Source organism: Gavialis gangeticus, unplaced genomic scaffold, assembly GCF_001723915.1.
Source record: "Gavialis gangeticus isolate Ggan-Ray unplaced genomic scaffold, GavGan_comp1, whole genome shotgun sequence".
Classification (NCBI taxonomy): domain Eukaryota; kingdom Metazoa; phylum Chordata; order Crocodylia; family Gavialidae; genus Gavialis; species Gavialis gangeticus.
The window spans coordinates 52,264,520-52,270,578 of record NW_017729033.1 but is presented as its reverse complement, the minus strand read 5'-3'; positions in this window follow the sequence as shown (position 1 = coordinate 52,270,578).

Here is a 6,059-nt window from a genome sequence, read left to right as displayed (position 1 = left end):
TAACTAATCACTTCAGATTTGTTCACTTTTATGTACTGTATCTCTGTATTGAGAAAATAGGACAGAAAAAAGTTGCCCTTGGTGAAGACTCACAACAGTTACCTTATCTATTGAAATGATGAACAAGAATGCTGTCACACCAGGGTGTGGATGCCAGGTTTTGGGGCCACTCAGTGTTTGAGGGACTGACTGGGAGCAGGAGGAGTGAGTAGGATCCCCGTGAGACCAGGTCAGGAAGCCACGATGTCACTCTGGGATCAAGCCAAGTCAGTAAGTGGAAGGGCCAGTGGCATATGGTATTAGAGGACAAGCCAAGTCGAGTAACCAGGAGACCAAGCAGAAAATAGTTAAAGTCAAGTCAGGAAGTAAAAGGATCAGACAAAGCATGGAGTCAAAGGGCAAGTTGGATCAGGTAGTCAGGAGAGCAAGCAGAATCACAGGCCATAACAAAAGGAAAATAAACTGGGTAAGGGTTAAACCCTATTACCAAGACACTTCCTCTTCCAGGTCAGCAATTTATATGGGAAGGAGTAAAGAATCAGCTGATTCTAGCCATCCACTGTGGTGGTAGAGTGTGAGTCATCACCAAACCCAGGGGGAGGTTCCTGGACAGTTTTGTTCGCTTGGAGGGTCAGCTAGAAAGGTAGCAGTCTGGCGCAAGTGGCCCACTTGGGCTCACTAAGACCTTGTATTGAGACTGTGGCCTGATAGAGATAGGCAGACCTATCTTGCCATGAAAACAATAATGAAATACTTGAAGCAATGTCTAAAGTTTAGCTCCTGGCACAACATTATGCACAGAAAAGAATCTGAAGAATGAGACCCAGAGTGCAGTGGGAAGAGATGGTCAGGGAATGGGTATGCCTTTCAGGCAAGTACACTTCTCTATAAAAGAGGTCAAAGAAATAAATTACAATGTTGGGTACATGACAGACTTACTGCAGTCAGATATGATGGAATGTGTGGAGATCTACTCCAGCATATCAACAAAGTAGTGTGACAAGCCAGAAGTTTTCTGCTTTAAAAGCAGGTGAAGCTTGGCTTCCAAAGAATAGGGAAATTATGGGTGGGAATTGTATCCATAGAATCATAGAATATTAAGGTCAGAAGGGACCTCAAGAGGTCACCTAGTCCAGACCCCTGCTCAAAGCAAGGCCATCCCCAACTATATCATTCCAGCCAAGGCTTTGTCTACATAAGTCTTACAAACCTCTGAGGACGGAGATTCCAAAACCTCTCTGGGTAACCTGTTCTAGTGCTTTACTACCCTCCTCATGAGAGAGTTTTGCCCCGCTAATATCTAACCTAAACTTTCGTTGCTGCAACTTGAGACCATTGTTCCATGTTCTGTCATCTGCCACTACTGAGAACAGTTTAGCTCCATTAACTTTGGAACTACGCTTTCAGGTAGTTGAAAGCAGCTATTAAATCCCCCCTTAGTCTTCTCTTCTCCAGACTAAATAAACCTGGTTCCCTCAGTCTCTCCTCAGAAGTCATGTTCCTCAGTCCCCTAACCATTTTTGTTGCCCACTTCTGGACTCTTTCCAATTCATCCACATGCTTTTTGTAGTGGGGGACCCAAAACTGCTGTCATGGTACTCCAGATGTGGTCTCACCAATGCAGAACCTGGGCCTGGGGGAGCAATGGAATTATGAAACTATAAAACTAAGACTAGAGGGATATAATCACTTCCCTTGATCTGCTAGCAATACTCCTACTAATGCAGCCCAGTATACTGTTAGTCTTCGTTCACCTGGTGGCAGGTAAACCTTTTAGTGACTAGGCAAGGAATCAGTTTTGGGCCTTTTGTCTTTATTAAAATAGGTTACTCACACATGCACAACTGTAATGGAACATAGATCACTAATCAGCTCAGGAGCATGAGCATTTGTGCAATTTGCAATACCCTAGCCACCATTGACCTTACCAGAGATTTAAAAAAAAACCATTGTGTCTGGCCCCTGCCATCTGTGAGCAATATCAGGATGGAAGTTACCAATATCAACTTTAATAAATTTCACTAGTTTTCTTTTCCTACTAGAATGCAATATTAAATGTCTACCTTTTATCTACAAGATGATACATGAACTCTTATCTCCTTATCACCTCACTGACCTAATCTTCTATGTTCCTTTCATTCATTTGAATATTTTCCCTTTGCACTTAATTATATGTTTTATTCTTATCACATACTTTCTCAAGGTCTATTGTTTCCACCCTTGGCCTATTTACCTCTTGCCTAATAGAACAATGATATTTTAATGGTTGCAATTCCTTACTGTCTCAGGGTCCATAATTTGCCCTGAGATTTCACCCGGAGTACCCTTAGTCTTCCTTACTATCCTATAATGATATGCTCTAGCTTGTAAACTCTATCTATCTATCTATCTACGTCTGTAATACACGAAAATTATCTGAATTATACCAATATAACTCTACATTAAAACAAGTATAACAGAATTTACAATGTTATCCATGTTTTGTAGATAATGAAAATTTGAAAAGTTTGCCCAAATATCTAAAGTTACTAAATGATTTTTTTCAGTTCTTCTACCAAATGTAAATTGTAAAGAATTAAAATTCTATTCCTCCTTTGTTACTTGAGAGGGAAAAAATACTTAATGTGATGATACTTAGAAGTACAGATACACAGAATTATATTCATTTTCAGTATGTGTGGTTTATAATCCAGATATTTTTCAACGTGTAGGAAAAGTTTTTACTGTCATTTTTGTTTTAGATATTGAATGTGTTTCTAATGATATAATTATTATTTATGCATTTCAAATACCTTGAGAATTTTCTCAAAACTATCACACAATTAAAAATGCTGAACATTATTAAAACCTATTGATTGAATTGGAAATGTTTGTTTCATCCTTCTCTTTCAGCTAAGCAATGTAAAAGTAGTTCTTTGAAGTCTTTATTGTGTATACCTAAGCAGAAATAAGAATGAATCAGGTAAAAAAATGAGAGAGACACGCTGTTAAAAACCATATTTTGAAGCATCAGAAGCTTGAAGAACTGAGATAACTGTGAGTGGGAACATGGATCAAGTAAAAAATCTCAGAGTCCCAAAGTCATCCCCAACTGACATTTATCATTTTTGTTGTCTCAGTAAGGCAAGAAAAAATTAAGGACCCCAGAGAGAGTAGAACAAGGTATTGATCAGAGCTGTGCAAGCTTTGAAATCCCAACTTGCATCTGGAGCAAGTCCTTTCAAAAACCTGTGTAAGCTCAAAACTTGACTGCTGCAATACACAACTGAAAGCTCAGACATTAATTTTTGGACTTTCTAGTATCAAACAAGTAATGAAACTTAAAGCCTTTATACATTGACTGAAACTATTTTTTTTCACTTTTGGACACATTCAAACACTGTGTCTAGAGTTTTATAGTATAACCCTCCAAGACAATTCATGGGACATTAAAAAAAATAATATTTTCATTCACTTTTTTCCATTTGATCCAAGACAAACTTTTGCTCTGCAGACACAGCTCTCTGTATTGAAAATGGTGAAATTCCACCAATGGAACAAGGAAACACATGAATTTTCATGTTGTTACCCCAAGTGGAAAGACATTATTTACAGAGAGAAAACATTTTTTAGTAGCAAAGAGACATATCCTTTTCTTTTTTTCTTGCCTGTAAGAACTGCCTTTTGTTCCTGTGAAAGCATTTAAGGCAAAAGCAACGAACAAAAAAGGTTTTGTTATTCTACCAGTTTTGTCAGCAATGGGAATTTCATTATGTCTCTCTGAAGTGTGTATAACTCAAAAATGTTTGTGTTTCATCAATCATTCAGGATGTTCAAGAAGTTAGAGATAGTTTGTGAACTGGGCAAGTTTTAAAACACTTTATGAAAATGCATGGTTTTGTTTCACATCCCGGATAATGATTACTGAGTCCAAATATATACATGTGTAAGTTAAAAAAAATAAAAAATAAAACCTGCCAGTAACCATAAAATATTCCACTAGAGATCTCATTTAATAATATGTCATTGATAATTTACATATCTGTTGCACTATTAGTCTGTTACTATCATTTACATTGTTTCAGATACAAAAAATGGCTTAAAAGGAAGTGTAACACCTTCAAATATCAAACAAGTAATAATATTTTAAACATTGTGAGTGCATTTACATATGTGGTTTACTGCAGCGTTGACTATTAGCTTTGCGGTAAACCATCACCATCTACACATGTACCCGTATTACAGTGCAGTAAATGAATTAATTTACTCATGACCATAGCATACTCATAGGATAGTACTATCTGGGACAACTGCTGTCCTATGATGGAGTACTTTACTCTGCCTCACGTCATGTAGCTGGTGGGTGACCGGGGCTGGTTGCCAAGAAGGTGCAATAGTTCGGGGGCTGCCTGTTGACTAGCCCTGCATTGTAGTACCCTCTGCTACCTGATGCCAACACACAGAGCCTGGGGCTGACCCCCTGAATCTGCTGCCTGCCCGGGACTGGCCTGCCCTGGCTCTAACTACTGCAGGCACAGCATGTGGGATCCTCTGACTCTGGTGCAAACTGTACTGGAGTTTATTGCTCCATGCTAATAGCAAGTGTGGATGCACTCTGTTACACTAAAATGGGGCTGAAGGTGTGGAAATTCTAAGGATTTTTATTTAAATATAGCTAGATAAGGAAACCTGAAGATTGCAAGGTCAGAACCAATGAAGGACTTAACCACCTAAAAGTGAGGATCTGCAGACATCAGAGCAGAATTTATAACCTGAATTTAGTGCCTCATTTTACTATATTATATAAATCTCATAGAATCATAGAAAATTAGGGTTGGAAGAGACCTCAGGAGGTCAGATAATCCAGGCCCCTGCTCAAAGCAGAACCATCCTCAACTAGATCATTTCATCCAAGGCTTTGTCAAGCCAGGCCTTACAACCCTCCAAGGATGGAGATTTTACGACCTCCCTAGGTAACTTGTTCCAGTGCTTCACCACCCTTCTAATATTTTTTTCTAATATCCAATCTAAACTTCCCGTGTTACAATTTGAAACTGTTGCTTCTTGTTCTGTCATCTGTCACCAGTGAGAATAGTCTAGCCCTATCCTCTTTGTAACCTTCAGGCAATTAAAGGCTGCTATCAAATCCCCCTCAATCTTCTCTTCTTCAGACTAAATAAACCCAATTCCCTCAGCCTTTCCTCATATGCCATGTGCCCCATGCTCCTAACCATTTTTATTAGCCTCATCTGACCTCTCTCCAACTTGTTCAATCTTTTCTATAGTTGGGGGCTCAAGACTGGACACAGTACTCCAGATGTGGCCTCACCAGAGCCAAATAGAAGGGAATAATCACTTCCCTCAATCTGCTAGCAACACACCTACTAATGCAGCCTAGTATACTATTAGCCTTCTTGGAAACAAAGACACACAACTGATCTATCTTATTGTCCACTGCAACCCCTAGCTCCTGTTCTGCAGAGCTGCTGCTTACCCAGTACGTCCCAAGTTTGTAGCAGGGTATGGGATTCTTCCATCCTAAGTGCAGGACTTTGCATTTGTCCTTATTGAACCTCATAAGATTTCTTTTAGGCCAATCCTTCTATTTGTCTAGGTCACTCTGAATCCTACCCTACCTTGCAGTGTATCTACTGTACACCCCCAGCTTGGTGTCATCCACAAGCTTGCTTAGTGTGCAATCCATCCCATCTTCCAGATCATTAATGAAGATATTGAACAACATCAGTCCAAGACTGACCCCTGGGCACTCCACTTGATACTGCCTGCCAACTAGACAAATGAGCCATTGATTCATACCCATTGAGCCCAATGATCCAGTGAGCTTTCTATCCACCTCAAAGTCCATTTTTGACTGCTTCCTACACTCTTGAGTAAGAAGCTGCCTAGCCAATGAAATGTCTCCCTGGGGGATATCTTAAGTTAGACTTGTGAGATGGTACAAGGCTAGGCCTTACAATGACCAAATTCCCAGAATGCTTCAAGGAGGTTGAGGAGTCAGCGATTGCCATTCTGGTATGTCACTATCTGACCCTTGGATAATTGGTGCAAGCAGTGTGATA